This window comes from Miniopterus natalensis, chromosome 10 (assembly GCF_054644295.1).
Source record: "Miniopterus natalensis isolate mMinNat1 chromosome 10, mMinNat1.hap1, whole genome shotgun sequence".
Lineage (NCBI taxonomy): Eukaryota > Metazoa > Chordata > Mammalia > Chiroptera > Miniopteridae > Miniopterus > Miniopterus natalensis.
Window position 1 is genome coordinate 80,241,089 of NC_142090.1, and position 16,369 is coordinate 80,257,457.

The 16,369-nt window shown below is 47.3% G+C and overlaps 1 protein-coding gene across 1 annotated transcript in view; it reads right to left on the reverse strand.

The window, feature by feature from the left end:
* Positions 1 to 16,369, reverse strand: part of ELMO1 (engulfment and cell motility 1) — a 272,460-nt gene that overhangs the window by 135,201 nt on the left and 120,890 nt on the right. The gene's annotated exons all lie outside the window — the stretch shown is intronic.

The following is a 16,369-nucleotide window of genomic DNA, read 5'->3' on the forward strand; positions in this document are numbered from 1 at the left end:
ATTTCCCCCCTTTTAACTTTGAGAACATGAGTTGATTTGCATGCTCACCCTGCATATTTATATCTAAATCCTAGATTTGCTTGGAAATGTGAATTTTATCAGTTGTCAGAGGCAACTCAACATGGGATGGCAAGATGGGGAAAAATCAAATTATATTCACGCTCAAGTTAAGCTGGCTCCCATCTGGCTGAACGTCAAGCTTAAAATAAATGCAATTTCTCTTTCCTCACCTCATCCGATTAGACATGGAAGCTCTTCCTCTAGGGGGTGAGAAGACAGCCATCAAGGGAGCGTCATTTTAAATTCGTATTTCCCCACCTCGGTGGCATCATCTGATGGCAGGAGAGACCATGCTGCTCAAGTCACTTGACTCTGCCGTGTTTCTAGAACCTTCCACATCTTGTGGGGTGTGATAAATAGACGTAGAGAGGCTACGGCAGGCTGGGCAAAGCTCCTATGAAGATGGAGTCTTCTTCAGCTCTCTCTTTCCTTTCATCTTAGGAGAGGGCTAAGACCTAGAGGGGCTTAGCGACATGGTTAGGTAAGCCACACCCCTTCTTGACTCCTACTGACATCTGTGAACACTGTGTGTCTGTGTGTTAGTCCTGTGTTATATTCACAACCTCTGTTTAAGTTTCAAAGTTGAATAATGACTGTAAATTAGGGACAAAGGTTAGCGAATGAGGTGGTTTTGCCCTCAGGTTGTCACCTGTGACCCCTTGTTTTCCTGAGCAAAGCTTTCTCATTTGGTTCTGGCCATTACTGACTTCTAGTTGAAGACGCTGTAATGATGGTCAGAATGAGGGGCATCGGTCTTGCTTTGCCCTTGGAAGGGGCGGGGGCTCTGGCCCACTCTGTGGAACTACCATACCTGCACTAAGCCAAGTGTGACAATCCAGTGGAGAGGAACATATGCCATCTACTTTCTCTGTGGTGATGCTCCTTTCTATAGGGTTCACAAGGGGTGGGGTTTGGGGTGGGGGACATTCTCACAAGGGGTGGGGGTGGGGGACATTCTTACAGTTGTGTAATCATGAAGTTGAACAGATGAGGAGGTTTATGGTGATCGAATTAGACTTAACTTCAACACTTGCCTCCCATGATCCTCTAGAGATAAAGACAAAAGAAATTCTCAATAGGAAACAACTTCTGGGAGATGGAAATGGTCTATGTCCTTATGGTGGTGGTGATTACATGACTGTATATAGTTATGAAAGCTGAAGAACTGCACACCTGAAAAGGGTGAAATTTACTGTGCTGAATACACCTCCATCAGCCTTACTTTAAGGGGGAAGGGAAAAAACAAAAACAAAAGAAAGCTCACTTGGCATTAAAACGTAGCGTAGCGACCCAGGTGACTCTCAAACACATCAGGTTGAGTGAAAGGAGCCAGACACAAAAGGCTGCCTACTGTACAATGCCATTTATACGGGCTGTAGGTGGAAGGGAATGAATCAGTCACCCCTCCCACCCACACACATGCACGTATTCTCCTCACCTTCACCGCACTCCCAGTTCTAGGAAAAAATTCTCGTTTCCCAAAAGCTGGCTTCAGGCTCTCAGGAAGAAACTAGCAGGGGATTTCATAACTGCATTTCAGTGTCGTGAGTGGGACTATTGTTCAAGAGCAGAATCAGTTTTGGATGTTTTGATTCAAGCCTCCCAGAGAGAACTCCTGAGGGAGCCCCCGACGGTGAACATTCAGCCTGTTCCTCCTCTCCCCAAACTTAATTAGGCTACAGGATTTACATAAATCTAGTCAGTACCGAGGACACTAGGTTTGGTTTCACCTTCCTCTGTCTGGGATGACTTAAAAAGAGAAAACTCATTCCTACAGTATCTTCTCTACTAACACTCGCCAAAAACATCATCTCCAGGCCCTTCAATTTCTCCATCAGATTAACATGAACAAAAGTCCCTGCAGGCAAACCTAACATGGCTTGCACTCGCATTTCAAGCATTATCCTAGGTCAGACATTACTCTGAAATATTATCCAGCCATTAGCAATAATGAGCTCTATAATATTACGCACACACATATACACGCTACACATTAGTGTATACAGGGAAAAAAGCAGGGAGTTGGGGCTCAGAAAGAAATAAGTTGAGGACAGAAAGGGGCATTCTTTCTATTTTAAGTCTCCCATATAATTTAAAGTACTTTAGAGTCTCATGGGCTACCCTTTAATAAAAGGTTTAAATAAAAAGAATCTAAAACCTTAAAAATAAATTACAACCCAAACTACCCTATAGGCTTTTGGCAATTCAAGAAATGGAAAAGCGTACCCCGAAGTGAAGAGTCTAAAAGAAGGGCTTTTTAAAAAAGGGTTCCCTCTGAAAAAGGAATTGGGTCCCCGCAACTTAATGTGTTCCTACTTCAGAATGCAAGTCAATGTACAGCTCCCCTATTTTAAACTATTTTTAGAGCAGTATGAACTGTCCAAGCAAAATCATCACCCTACATATGTTCCAATGAGAACCACTCATTCCCAGTATTTCAGAGAATCAATCTTCCCAGTCCCATCTCAACATGTGCCACTGGTAACGGCATTGGTTTCTCATTGACACAACATAAGGCGTGTGCAATTCTCAGGTAATTACAATAAACCAATCATTTTGATAGACAAAATATAAGTGGCTAATACATAAGTCAAAAAAATGTTTACCACTTCTCACAAAAGAGCCAAGACTAAGACAACATTTTGAACTATCAGGTTAATGATGAGCTTTCTTGGTTTGGTTCTTTTTATGACAGTTCTCACCTTAGTGACCAGGTCCTCCGTCGCAGTCAGTTGAGGGACATAAACTTTGAGACAATCTTATCAGAGAGTAGTTTGGCGATAGGTGTCGAGAACTTAAGGACTCACTTCTAAGAATTTAGTCTAAGTAAAAGATTAAAGATGAATGCAAGATTTACCTACAAAGGCAATCATGCCAGAGGTGTTTATAATCATAAAAAATAGAAAAAACTTCCACATATAAAAACAGGCATCTATTGCCTAAATTATAGCTACCCAATGGAGTGACATGCAGTCAGTCACTGGAGAACATATCCTTGAAGGGTAAGTTAAGATACAGAAAGATGCTGTAGACATGATCATTTTAAGTGAAGAGAAAAACAGGACTGTGATCCGCAGAGGCAGCGGGATCTCACGGTTCTACATGCAAATCGGTACACACACAGATAATGTGAGGATACAAGAGAAGGAAGTACACACCATGCCTACGGCTGTCGTCTCCTGGTGGCAGAATACAGGGCGGCTTTAATCTCCTTCTTTAAACATCTATCCCATTGTCTAAAATCTCAACAAAAAACATGCACTGTTGTTTTTTTAAATTTTATTTTGAATGTATTGATTTTATAGATACATATGCATATATGTGTGATAGGATGCTAGTTTCGTGTGAATTTTTTTGGTAGAGAAATGGCAGAAAGAAATCAAGGGCTATTATGAGATCATTTGTTTGAGAAATAAAAATGCTGATCCCCTCTAATACTTATAATAAAGGAAATTTAGAACTAAAATATATGCTATAAAATATCTCTTGTAACAGAAATCAAAGGATTACTGCAGGGAAAACAGCCCTATTCGTCTTTTCTTTGATTTCTATAGAACTCCTCTTGGCTGAACAGCTTAAAACGACGCCTGGAGATGTTGCTATGTCTCTAAATAGCTCAATTCATATGGCTGCACTCAGGCTAGAATATACGTTAATGAGAAGCACACAGAGGATTCCACAATAGACTTTCAGATCATCTTCAGCTGATCAGCAGAGTCCCAGTGCCTAGCACCAGGGGTGGGGCACTGTAGATGCTCAACAGACGTTCGTCTAATAATTCTGGAAGCCGGGGTCCCAGGAGAAACTCAATGAATTCAAATTAGTTAGGAGTGTCCCCGAAGGTCTTGTGGCAATAACCTGGGCCACAGGTGCTAGGCTGATAGCAGCACAGCAGCACCCGTGGGGGAAAGGGCCGAGTAGCCAAGGACCACTGAGGCATTTGGCTTGTTTAGGGAACTGCAAATGGTCAGTTTAAATCTCTGAACAAAATGCAGGCTGGCTGTGGTCTTAGTTTGAGGGTTTGGGATTTTTTTGTTTTTGTTTTTGTTTTGAGTTGTATAGAAAGTAAGGTTAGAGAAGCAGACAGAGGCCAGATTATGGAGCCTTTAAAGCCCGAAGCAATCGGGGATGTTTCACAGTCCTAGGCTTGAGCGGGAGTTAATGACCACTCGGTGGTTTTATTAGTCTGCACCTCAAAATTGTTCCTCACGCCCCATTTACTCTCACTCACGTCCCTCGGCTGTGTGTGGAGCAAGCCCAGGAGAAATGAAGGGTGTTTATCTTTTAATCAGACGCCTCTGCTGGGGTTTCACATGCCGGCTTTTACATAAACAGCGGCCGATGGCTTTCCGTTTGGGATTATTTAAAACGGAATATTCTCTTTCAGACACAACACGGGTGAAACACTGAACTACATCACGGCGCAAAAGTTGTTTTAAAGCTCCAGTCACTCCTGACACAAAGGACCAACCCTGTCCTTTCTAAGACACGTCTGTGGTTCCCTCTTACGTACGCGTAGGAAATGCCACGCGAACGATTCTCATTCCTGGCCTATGAAGAAGCCCTTCCAAGGGGAACGAGCCTGGGGGTGCGGGGACATCATTAAGAACCAGAGAGGACGCGGGCAGGAGCGACGGGGGTACGTCTGGGATGACCAGCCTCACTTGCATTAATGGTGGCAGGCAACTCACCCTGAACACAGACCGGCGGAATGACACGTCTGAATACGTGTCATGGGAAAGGGGACACTGCTCGGTGGCATGCGTCGTTCAAGCTGCGCTGCCTTCGGGTGGGGCGGGGAGGGGCTTTGAAGCTCCCTCAGCTGTGACCCTCAGCAGGAAGCCCATTTTGCACTGCACCTCAGTCTACAGCCTGTGGACATAAAAACGGTCGCATGAAACCGGCGTCTCTGCTGTCTGTGCAGCGCTCTCGGAATGACTTCACTCCGATTTTTAGAGCACTGTTCAGAATCCACTGGAGTGGTTTCGTTCCTCCTGCTGAGTCACCGCTCGCAATTATTTCAAGAGAATAACCCATCTGACTGCCTCCTTCCAGATATATTCTTCCCCTGATTTTTTTGAGATAAAATGCCTACAACCACATCTCACGAATTATTCAAAGTTAGAAATCAAATGACTCAAGGTCACGACTCAAGAGGGTATTCAAACGCAACAGAAAGGGCGCTATTATCTCAGGTACACATGCAGGCAGCCTCACAGCACAGGGACTGGCGAATGTTTACAAAGTCCAAGGGTCCCCTTCTTACCATGTCACCAGCCATGACAACCAACGTCCCAAGACAGGAGCAAAGTAGGTCAACAGCCAGAGGGCTCGAGCTACTTCAGTTTTATTTTTTTGATTCAATGTGTTCCCTCATCACCTGAAAACTCAACCTGCTGGCCAGACAAAATAGTTCAGTAAGTGCCACTGGCTAGGATTCTGACCTTCCCTCCTACCACCCCCTTATCTCTGGCTCTGGCTACTCTCTCGGCTCTCTGCTCCTGCCACACTGGCGGCCTTCCTCTTCCCTTTACACTGCTGTTCCCTCTTTCTGAAAAACTCTTGTCCAGGCGCTTCCTGGGCCTGCTCCCTCACTTCATTCCTGTTTGTGGTCAGCATCATCGTCTCGTGTGGCGATGTTATGCATCCGCCCTTTTCTGTCTGATTTTTCTCCGTTGCATTTTTAACTACGTGGCATACTTTTTATTTGTTCACTGTCTGTTCTCCAAGTAAAATACCGAAGGAAGGCATGGCGCTCTGTTTGATTTCACCGCCACAGCCCCAGGGCTAAGACGATGTGCTTTTACTGAGCAAACGTTCATCCTGATGCCCTTATAAAAACACACATTTGTAAACAGTGTTCATATCTGTCGATAAGAAACCCATACTTTGATAAAATAGGGTGCTGTTTATATCTGTATCCACACTGGGACCACATAGGGAAGATGGGATACTATTCAACTCTTAAACGGTTGAATAAACAGCATATGAGCCAACTCACTCAGGAGCCTGTGACATGTCAAGTGAAAAGAGTTACAAAGTAACATGCATGGGATTAGCTCAATGTTAAATCAAACGGGAAAATTTGTTCAAGCATATGCGTTAAGGTAACTCCTAATCTAAAACAAACATTCTTTTTGTTAATCTTCACCTGATGATATTTTTTCCATTGCTTTTCAGAGAGAGTGGGAGGGAGAGAGAGACAGAGACAGAGGGACATCGGCCTGAGGGAGACACATCGATCGTTTGCCTGCCGGACACCCATCCTGCAACCGAGGTACATGCCCTTGGCCGGAATGGAAGCCGGGACCCTTCGGTTTGTGGGCCGACGCTCTAACCACTGAGCCAGACCCGCCAGGGCTAAAACAAACATTCTTTAAATGACCAGAACAGCCACGCCCATGAGCCTTAAATGGGAGGTGTCCTCTCATGATGTCAGGGACGGAGAAAAGCAGTGGGATTCCCTGGACCCCTTGGGATGGAAAATAAGTCTGAATTCTGTAAGATTTTGTCTTATCTTATGGGCTCCAGGAAAAAGCCATTTCCCAAACTATTAAATAGCCAATAAAAGCCAGAGTGACATCAGAGCTGGGCTTCTCAGGTGGGGACAGGCACGACTCGCAGAAACGGGAGGTAGCATTTGGATAGAGGCTTGTTTCTCCCCCTGAGTTGCAGGGTGGCCGAAACCCTCCTGTTTGCAAGTACAGATGGGGGAGGCAGCTGCCCCTGCGGCCCGCTGCACCAGCCCGGGGGTGGCGAGAGCCACGAAACCCAGCGGGAGGACACGACAGGTGAAATCTGCTCGGCGGGGAAAAATGATGTGAGGAACGAGTGTGGGGTTTTGTCATTTTCTTGACCTGTTCTGGCAAAATTAAGGTTTAATTCTTCTCAAGGAACTCTTGTCTGGTAATACAGCTGATATTTCAAAAAATAAAAAAATTCATGGTTCGAAAGCGCATTTAACTGTATTTCGTGTTCAGAGACGAGAGCGGCGCGGTCCTGCTGTAGGGGAGGAAGCCGGTCCCGCACGTTGGTTGTCTGAGCAGCGAAGCCCCTCCTGACGGGTCTTTGTTCATTTCATTCTTGCTCTTGCCCAGAATGCAGCACTAATCTAGGTTATGCACATGTCACTCAGGAGCTGATGGTGGCCAAATGCTAGTTAACTCGTATAGTGGTTACAGTCAGCATGTCGGAGACATAGAAGACTCTGCTTAGCACCGCAGCTTGGGGGCTGGAGGCCACCGGGGCAACGACAGTGCTTTATGGCCGAGGAACTGAGGACACACGGGAGCAGAGGCTCAGTGGAGAGGGGTCGGCCCTGGGGCTCACACTCGAATCCAGGTCCTCCAGTGCCCAACCTAGAGCTCTTACCACTCCATGAAAGTACCCATTTAAGCACAATCCCAGGGAGGCAGAGGGGGCTCTGCAGAGAGTCCCAAATTTAGGAGGGGCAGCTGCCTGGGAGGGAGGCGGAGAGCATGTTAAGCTGCTTTCTGGATCCCAGGCAGGAATTCTCCCTCCTCAGTAGCAACCCCGAGCGGATTGGGTGCACAGCCGTGTTCAGGAATCCCTGGCCTGGGTTACACAAGACAGAAGAGCCAAGGAGCCTGCGGGGTTCTATTTTTAAAAACGCAAGTCATTCCCCTTACTCACTCTATGAAAAAACAACAGGGAAGTATGCAATTATAAAGCTCAGAATAGCTCCTTCAGGGAGAAAAGCTGTGATTCATACTTCTAAAGAGGCTCAGGCCACGGCTGCCATCTGTTCTTGTGGCCAAAACCCCAGGGAAGTCAAGGGAAGGGAAGCCACGTGGGGCTTGTTTGCCGGGATCCAACCCTGCGTCCTGCTCCCCCGAGGCAGGGAATGACCACGCCTCAGAGACACTCGGGCAGCTGGAACTGACCTGCCAGGAGGCGACAGCTTGACATCCTAGCCTATGGCCGCCACCCCAGGGGACCAGGCTCCTTCAGGTCCTAGGGGCTGGGCTCTCCTGCCTGGGCAGGAGGCATCTTTGGAGGAGACCCTGGCCGACCTCTCCGCTTCCTCAGTGGAGTCCAAGCTCTGAGCTGGTTAGAGTTCGCCCCATTTCCCGTGGCCAGGGGGTGGGGGAAAGGAGGGGCAAGCTGAGCGCTGTCTGGGGCAGCTGGGGATGTAATAAACTGGGAAGTCACACAGCTGTGTGCTCTGGAACACAGGGCTGGAAATAGGTCATTTTTTCCCTCTCTGGGGAACACCGGGCCCTGTTCCTTTCTAATTCAAATTGGGACTCCGTGGGCCTCCTCACCACATCCCGAGGAGGAGGTGGAGGGGGGACAGAGAGGACGCCTTGGTAGATAGAACTCACTCTTCAGCCACTCGGAAGGGACCTTGCCTGCCCTCGGCTGGGCAGGTGCTCAAGCTCCGGGCTGGCCCTGCGCCAGCCCAGCCCAGCCCAGGTCCCCAGGGCGCCGGGCTGTCCCACCCCCTCGCCTGGGACGCCTCCCTCTCGGAGACAGCAGGCTGGAGCTGGGCTCAGTTTCAAGTCCTTCTCACGTGTTTATTTTGATTTTCTCCCCTTTAAATTATATTAAAAAATGTTCCTGCCATAAAACATACTTTCCTATTTTTATAACGATAGGTGTGTGAGTATGTGTGTGCAGACGAGAGACTAGGAGGCAAGCACGCAGCGCTTCCGCTCGACAACGGGCCAGCCGGGCGAAGGGCAGACGGGAGCGAGCTCTCTGGGCTTTCTTGCAAACAATGTTTTTAAAATATATATATATTTTCCTGCTGTTTCTTTAAATCCCCATCGGAGGATATTTTTTCCACTGCTTTTCAGAGAGAGTGGAAGAGGGTGGGAGAGGGAGAGAGGGAGAGACATAGATGTGAAGGAGACACTGGCTGGCTGCCTCCCACCGGGGATGGAGCAGGGACTGAGGTAGGTGCCCCGGGCGGGAGCGGAACCCGGGGCCCTCCATCGCTGGCCGGCGCTCTAACCACTGAGCCCGCCAGCTGGGGCTCGTTTCTTGTTGCTTTTCTCTGTCAGCTCTTTCCCACCCGTTTCACCTGCTATCTGTTCAGGTGAACTCGACAGCCACCTGCGAGTCCCCATTCCCACTCCCACGGGTGTCCTGGAAGAAGATCCGCGCCTGTGCACCGACTGGAGGAACTTACGTCTTCATCACAATGTTAACACTGTACCCCCGGGGTAACACTTGTAATGCATTTGAGACTTGAGTTGTATATTTTAGTAAAGTCTTAGAGTTTTCTTCACGTAAGTCCAAGATGCTTTCCATTAAGATTATTCTGCAACAGTTCGAGTTTATTGCCACTGCTAAAACAAACTTCCTTTTTTATGCATTTTATAATTACCTACTTACTGCTGACATATAAAAATGCTACTAAGTTTTGTTTCTCTGCTTTGTAGCTACTCTCCTAAATTACATTAATGCTAACAGCTTTTTCTTTGTTTCTTCGGGGATTTCTAGATAAATAAGTTTTATTGTCTATAATTTAAAATACTTTGTTTCTACCAATGAACTATCCCTGCATTGGTTTGTATCTTCCAGATCAAGAAAACTTTTAATACTGGTAAATATTAGCATTCTGTAGCTTTAGGTTTTAGTAGGAATGCTGTTGTGTTATCACTGTTTTAAATAGAATGTTGCTGGCTGCTTTATAATAGCCTTTTCCTTTTGTTTTGTGCGTTTTTTGTTAACCCTCACCCAAGGATATTTTTTCATTGCTTTTTAGAGAGAATGGGAGGGACAGAGAGAGAGAAACATCAATGTGAGAGAGAAACGGCGATTGGTCCCGCACGTGCGCCAACTGGGGATCAAGCCTGCAACCCAGGTACGTGCCCTGGACTGGGAATTAAACCCACAACACTTAAGGCACTTCAGTGCGTGGGGCAATGCTCCAACCACTGAGCACACCAGCCAGGGCTGTCATAACTTCTAACGACAGAATGCTAAACCTGTGTCCCATTCCGTCACCTTTAACAAAGGCGATGAATGTTCTCAGACGCTGTTTTAGCATTAGTTGAAATTAGTATCATTCATGTGAGATGTACACTGACTCCTCTGTTCCCGAGCCCCTCTTGCTTCCCGGAGATGAGCAAATCCCTGAGCTGAGTTGAGGTCCCAGGGATGTGAATACAAAAGCCTCTATAACGTCCTTTGCAAACATTCATAATTCATTTTTAAATTTACTTTTAGGTGCCTTTGTTTTCACGATTTATTTATTTGTGAATTTTCTCTATGCTTCTCTATGAGCCACTTCAACTGTTAGGGGGAAAGGGCCATGAGTTAAAGGAAAACCCCCCCAATAACAGCAGAAAGTACGACCACAGAGCAGCAGAGAAAGCTCTGCAGGAGTTTGGAGGAGGGTACGCTACCCTCCCACAGCTGTAGTCAGAGGGACGGACCCAAACAGTCATGCGGTCCTGACCTTGAAGATGACCCTGAAGGTCTACAGGGCGGGAGGAGAAGACAGTGGGTCTGTGTTTTATCAACATGCTCGTGTCTCTCCTCATCAGGAGGCCAATCTATCAGGCTGCCCTCTGGGTCGATGGCTTAAGAGACGAGAGGAATGGATGCTATGTATCATCTCAGAAACAATGCAGAAAAAGAGCTAGTCCTCACAGAGCCAACAATAAATATAGATTCTTGCCATCCATGTATAACTGAGATGTGCCTGACGTAGCCTCCTAACGGCCAAGTTTAACGTCTCTCAGTGATCACCCCCCATGGAGATGAGCACCCCACTGCGATGCTAGAGGAGCTTCCAGGACTGCCTTCTGAAACGCAGCTGGGCGCCGCAGAGCTTTAAGTTCTGAAGACAGCGCCGCAGAGCTTTAAGTTCTGAAGACAGCCCCGCAGGGCCCAGGACGCGCAGATCTCGGGGCTTCTCGGTGTCCTTAGGTCTGCGCATATTCGGCTTAATGTTTCCTTCACCAAAAGCGCGTTACAGTTAAGAGGACAGCTTCATCTGCTCTTCCTCGCCCCAGTCCATCTGAGGGTGACCAGGACGATGGGCAGAACACCCCATTTGCACATGGGAGAGCAGAGCCCTGCCCAGTGCGGCTCCGTGGTTAGAGCACCGCTTGCGCACCGAAGGGTCACGGGTTCAATCCCCGGTCAAGGGCATGCACCTGGGTTGTAGGTTTGATCCCCACCCAGTCCAGGCGCATGCGGGAGGCAGCCAATCAATCGATGTGTCTCTCTCACATCGATGTCCCTCCCTCTCCTTTCCACTCCCTCTAAAAACCAATGGAAAACTATCCTGGGGTGATGATTAACAAGTAGAGTAGAGAGAAAAGCTCTTCCCTCGGCCAGCCTGTCACCCAGGCTCTCACTGAGAACACCAGCATCTCACACAAACAACTCCTGCCTTGTGACGATGACGATAGATCCAGGTGGGCTTAGGCCTTGAATATTTATGCTGCTTATTTATTTTCTGGCCTTGTTGTTTTGTTTTATTTCCCCTTTAAACTCAGGGTTGGAGTAGAACATGAGAGTAGGAGTAGGGCAGGAACACTCAAGACAAAGTCGAGATCCAGGAGGCCTCCAGGCTCCCTGGGGCACGGTACCAGCCGTGTCAGGAGGGAAAGGGCCTGAAGAGGAGTCCCTGTTAAAACCTGATGCTCCTGAGTTTTCTTTAGCCAGAATGTTCTAAGAGCAAAAGTGATGTACGGTCCTCCCCCAGGTACAAAAACGCCAGCGTCCCGGAGCTCAGAGTCTGTTCCAATTGCCGCGGCTCTGCACAGACTCCTTCCGACTGCTCGTCTGGGTTATTTTTACTTGCTAAAGCAAAGGTGTCTGGGTGATAAATTATACCAGGTGCGCCGCGGCGTGTTATAATAAATATTTCCACTGGAAGACAAAGTAAGGAAATGCCGAACATTTTCATGCTGTAGGAGTTTTTAAATTTCCGATCTTGTTGTGTTCTTTTAACGGGGCAGAGGTTGTTAAGTTTTAACCTAATTATATATGGCTAAATACATATAATGATGGCAAGGCTGTTCCAGAGCGATGTGGAGGCACGGATTGCAAACGCCTGTCCCTCCGGCCTTTCAAAGCGCAGCTGAGAACAACCCACAGGAAAAGCATAACCGAGGATGTGGAAATGCCCATGTGCTGAAAGGAGAGTAGGGAATGGCCCCCAGGCACCTCAGTGATGAGAAATGAAATATGTTCTAATAAAACCTCAATTTCCATTTTCTGCAACCTTTGATATTGCTACATTAAAAGAACCAATGAACTTCCCCAATTCCCAGCAAAGGCGAAATGACAGGGAGCTGCAACCTGACTTCAGTTTGTTACCGTTTTCTGCAGCAGCAAGGGAAACACAGAGAAGACTTTATTTTTAAAGTAAAGGGGCAGAATTACCCTATTTTCCCTCCCTTAACCAACCTCAGTTTTCTTCAGCTATCTACCATCCTGTGGCCGCCTCCTCAGGAAAGGTGGTCTTCACCTGCAGTCTAGGGAGCGACCAGTGACCTCCCTGGGTCTGGCCTCCAGGAGGTTCCATTGCCCTGGTCAATGACTGGGTCAGGCACAGGCTCAGGCCACGGCATGAGCCATTAGTTGGGAGGGGGAGTTTGCTGAAGGGCTTTGGGACACATTTCCACACACTCCAGAAGACACAGCCTCTTGTTCCTTGGGACATGGGAGCTGCCATTTAGCTCCCAGCTTCAGGACAAATGTGGCACACTGAGGATGGCAGAACCAAATGATGGGAAGACCTGGGGTCCTCAATGACATCACTGAACAGTTAGCCAACCCTAGGACCTGCTTGACATTTCATGCTCTTCTCACATTGGTCATGTTGGGTTGGGATTTCTGTCACCTGCAGCTGAAAGCCCTGGACTGACTCAGTACCTGGGCTAGGGCGAAAGTCAGGTAAGCTTGTCCCTGGCCCTGGCCCTGGCCTTTCTCACCCTCACACGTTCTTGTCACACCCAGAAAACATAACCCAATTCTAGGATTTTATGCCCAGAACGGGGACATCTCTCCTTATTATGAAGATTCTTCTATTGGTTCCTACTGCCTGGTGATCCAGACCCCTCCACACTGCAGATCCTTACATTCTGACTGTGGCCTCTTTGGCCAGCAGCTCCTCCTCAGAACTAAGAAGCGAGCCCAAGACATCCAATTAGCAGCTGAGCTGTGATTTAAAGATGGTCATGCAGATGCAGGGATGCAACCACAGGACTTCCCCTAATCTCTCCACGCTGCTCTCCGGGCATCCTGAACAGCAACTGGAGCTCAGCGACCCTGGACAGTATGCGGCAGTGCGAGTGTTCTCTTCATTATTAAACATGATGCCACTGACCCTGATGAACTCCTGGGGGGTTACAGGCTTCGGTGAAATAATTTTGATAAAGTGCTCTGAGAATATAAATAGGCATGTTTTTTCATCCCACACTATTTATTAAACATTGGCCTCTTGCAAATGTCAATAACTGGAAACCAGAAAACTAGCAGTTTTTAAAAAGTAATCTAGCCCAGCCTATGTGGCTCAGAGGTTCAGTGTTGACCTAGGAACCAGGAGATCACAGTTCGATTCCTGGTCCAATGCCCGGGTTGCGGGCTTGATCCCTAGTAGGGGGCGTGCAGGAGGCAGCCGATCAGTGACTCTCACCATTGATGTTTCTATCTCTCTCTCTCCCTTTCTCTTTCTAAAATCAATAAAAACATATTTTTAAAAAAGTTGTAACTGGTAATTCAGAAGCGAGTTTCCTCAAAATACCTTAAGTTAAATCGAAAGACAAAGCATTTCTAGAGAACTGGATCATTCTACTTTTGTATATGCCCTTTTTTCCCATCAGTTAGATTTTTAACTGGGTACATCTTTGGTCTCAGCACTTGCTTTAGATCTAAAGTGGCCATGATCTCCTGGGTTGGTCACTGACACAAATCTGAGAAGAATTGTGAACTCAGAAATGGAGAAAAGCAGACGCAACCCAACAAAAAGGTGGTGGATTTATTTATAAAACTAATTTTCTCAGGAGAAAAATACACATCTCCTTCAACACAAGGGTGCACTCAGATTTGGTTTGATATTAGTAACTTATTTAACATGGCAATGGGCGCGAGGAAATCCATTAAAAAGCAATTTCCCTCTTTCCACAGGGTGTTTCATCATCTGATGTCTGGAGCTCGATCAGAATGTAGCTGCCCTTTAATATTTTATGAGCAGGAAACAACTCATTTAGGCATGTTGACTCCAGAGATGTGGGAGTCTTTCCTTAACCTTGCAGGGTGTCCAGGCACCTGTGCAATAGATGCTGGGCAACTGGTCAACCTGGAAACTTAATCTATTAAAACACTGCAAAAATCAGGCTTTAGAACTGATAACAGGCACTTAAATATATATTATGTATATATATGTGTACATATATGTGTGTGTATATATATTTTTTTGTATATATGTGTGTGTATATACATATACAGGCATTTAAATACACAGGGTGTCCCAAAAATGTATACACATTTTGAATAACTATTAATTCCAATGGACTAAATCTGAAAAGAAAGAAACATCAATTGAGCTCTCAGGTGTAAAGCGTGTATACATTTTTTTGGGACACCCTGTATAAGTATGTATATACACATATACACACAACATACATACACATGACATACACACACATATACACATATACATACATATATATGTGTACATATATATATAATGACTTATAACTACCAGGAAAAAGTGTCTGTCCCAGCTTGTTTCTACAGTTTCTGAACTTGAAGCCCTGGGGGACAGGGACGGTACCTTGTTCACCTTTGTACCTGCCTGTCCACCACAGTCCCTGGCACATTGTAAGTAATCAATAGATTTTTATTGAAGAAACAAACAAATTCATTTGCCGTCCTAGATGAAGGGAACATGCCCTGAGTATGTGAGGACCTCACCGCCCAAGTTCAGCCTCACCGCAGAGACCATACCTGACCAGGTGCTGAGGAACCTGTGGCAGAATGTAGTGTCCCAGCAGAAGGTGGGGTGTGGAATGATCTACAGCACAAAGGCATCTGGGGTACCCACAGAGATCCCCAAGGTATCCGCCTTCACCCCACTCTGTTATCGCAGCCCATGGGAACTGGCTTGTCTGCCGGGTTCTCACAAGTCCAGGAGGGCGGCTCGACACCAGCCAGGGATCAGTCCCTATTCTACCCCCAACTGCTAAACCACAGAGCTGACATTCCCTGTCTGCTCAGACTCTGCCACCGCGGTTCCCCTCCACCCCAGGTGGGGCCCCGCTGATCCACATCAACCTGGCCTCACACTGTCTGGAACTGGACCATCTTTTCCAAGTTAGTTCCCTTGGGTTGAATATTATTTGTTCCTGGGGTACTTCTTTAACTCCCCTGACTGCAACTTCAGCTGCTGAGGTCACCTACGAACAAGCCAAAATGACCACAGCTACAGTCTTGCTCTGCTTAAGGATGGAGAGCCGTTTTGAGAAATGTGTCGCCAGGCAATTTTGTCACTGAGAATGTCAGTTACACAGACCTCGATGGTACAGCCTACTACGCGCCTCGGCTACATGGTCCAGCCTACTGCTCCCAGGGTACAGCCTGCACAGCACGTCTGTACCACACGGCGTGAGATCAAATCAGGCACAAGGGAAAATGATGCCATCGAAACACTCGGCGAACACGAGGCAAGAGGCTGCATGTTATAAAGCACAGCACAGGGAATGCACTACGCCACTAGCACAGTGTGGGGAGGCGAGGGCGCAGTGCAGTCTGCACGGTACCAAGGACAGGAAGGCGGTAAGAGGCAGAGGCAGAGCCCAGCTGCCCTTTAGTCCCAATGTTCTCCACCAGCTCCATCTGTGTTAACTTTTAGCATCAGAGACACATGTCCGTTGGGCAGAGAAGAACAGAAAGCTAGGGGTGGCGGTCAAAGTACAAGAGGGTATCCCTTCTGCTGCCACCAAGGTGAGAGCCGAGAGCCAAGCAGGCCCTTGGGGACGATGGGAGTGGGGGAGGGGCAAGAGAAGATCGTCCAGTTTCGGAAGATCTTAGATTGTTTGCAATGCTTTTTAGCCAGTGACTCAGTAGTTTTCCCCACAAAATTGAGGTTATCGTGAGGGAGTCACAGTTATCAGATGGAGGAGTTCAGGAGGATTGGTCTGATTCAGGGCCCTGATCCTTCGGCTGAACCCAGAGTGAGCCGCAGAGCAGACAGAAACCTCGACAAGTCTCAAGGGGCCTAGGAAAGAGCACTCCCGCCCAGGGTCCAGTGAGCTGACCTGTTAACACTGGCGAGCAGAGACCTGAGCAGGGCAGAGGGATGCAGAAATCTCTCGGGCCA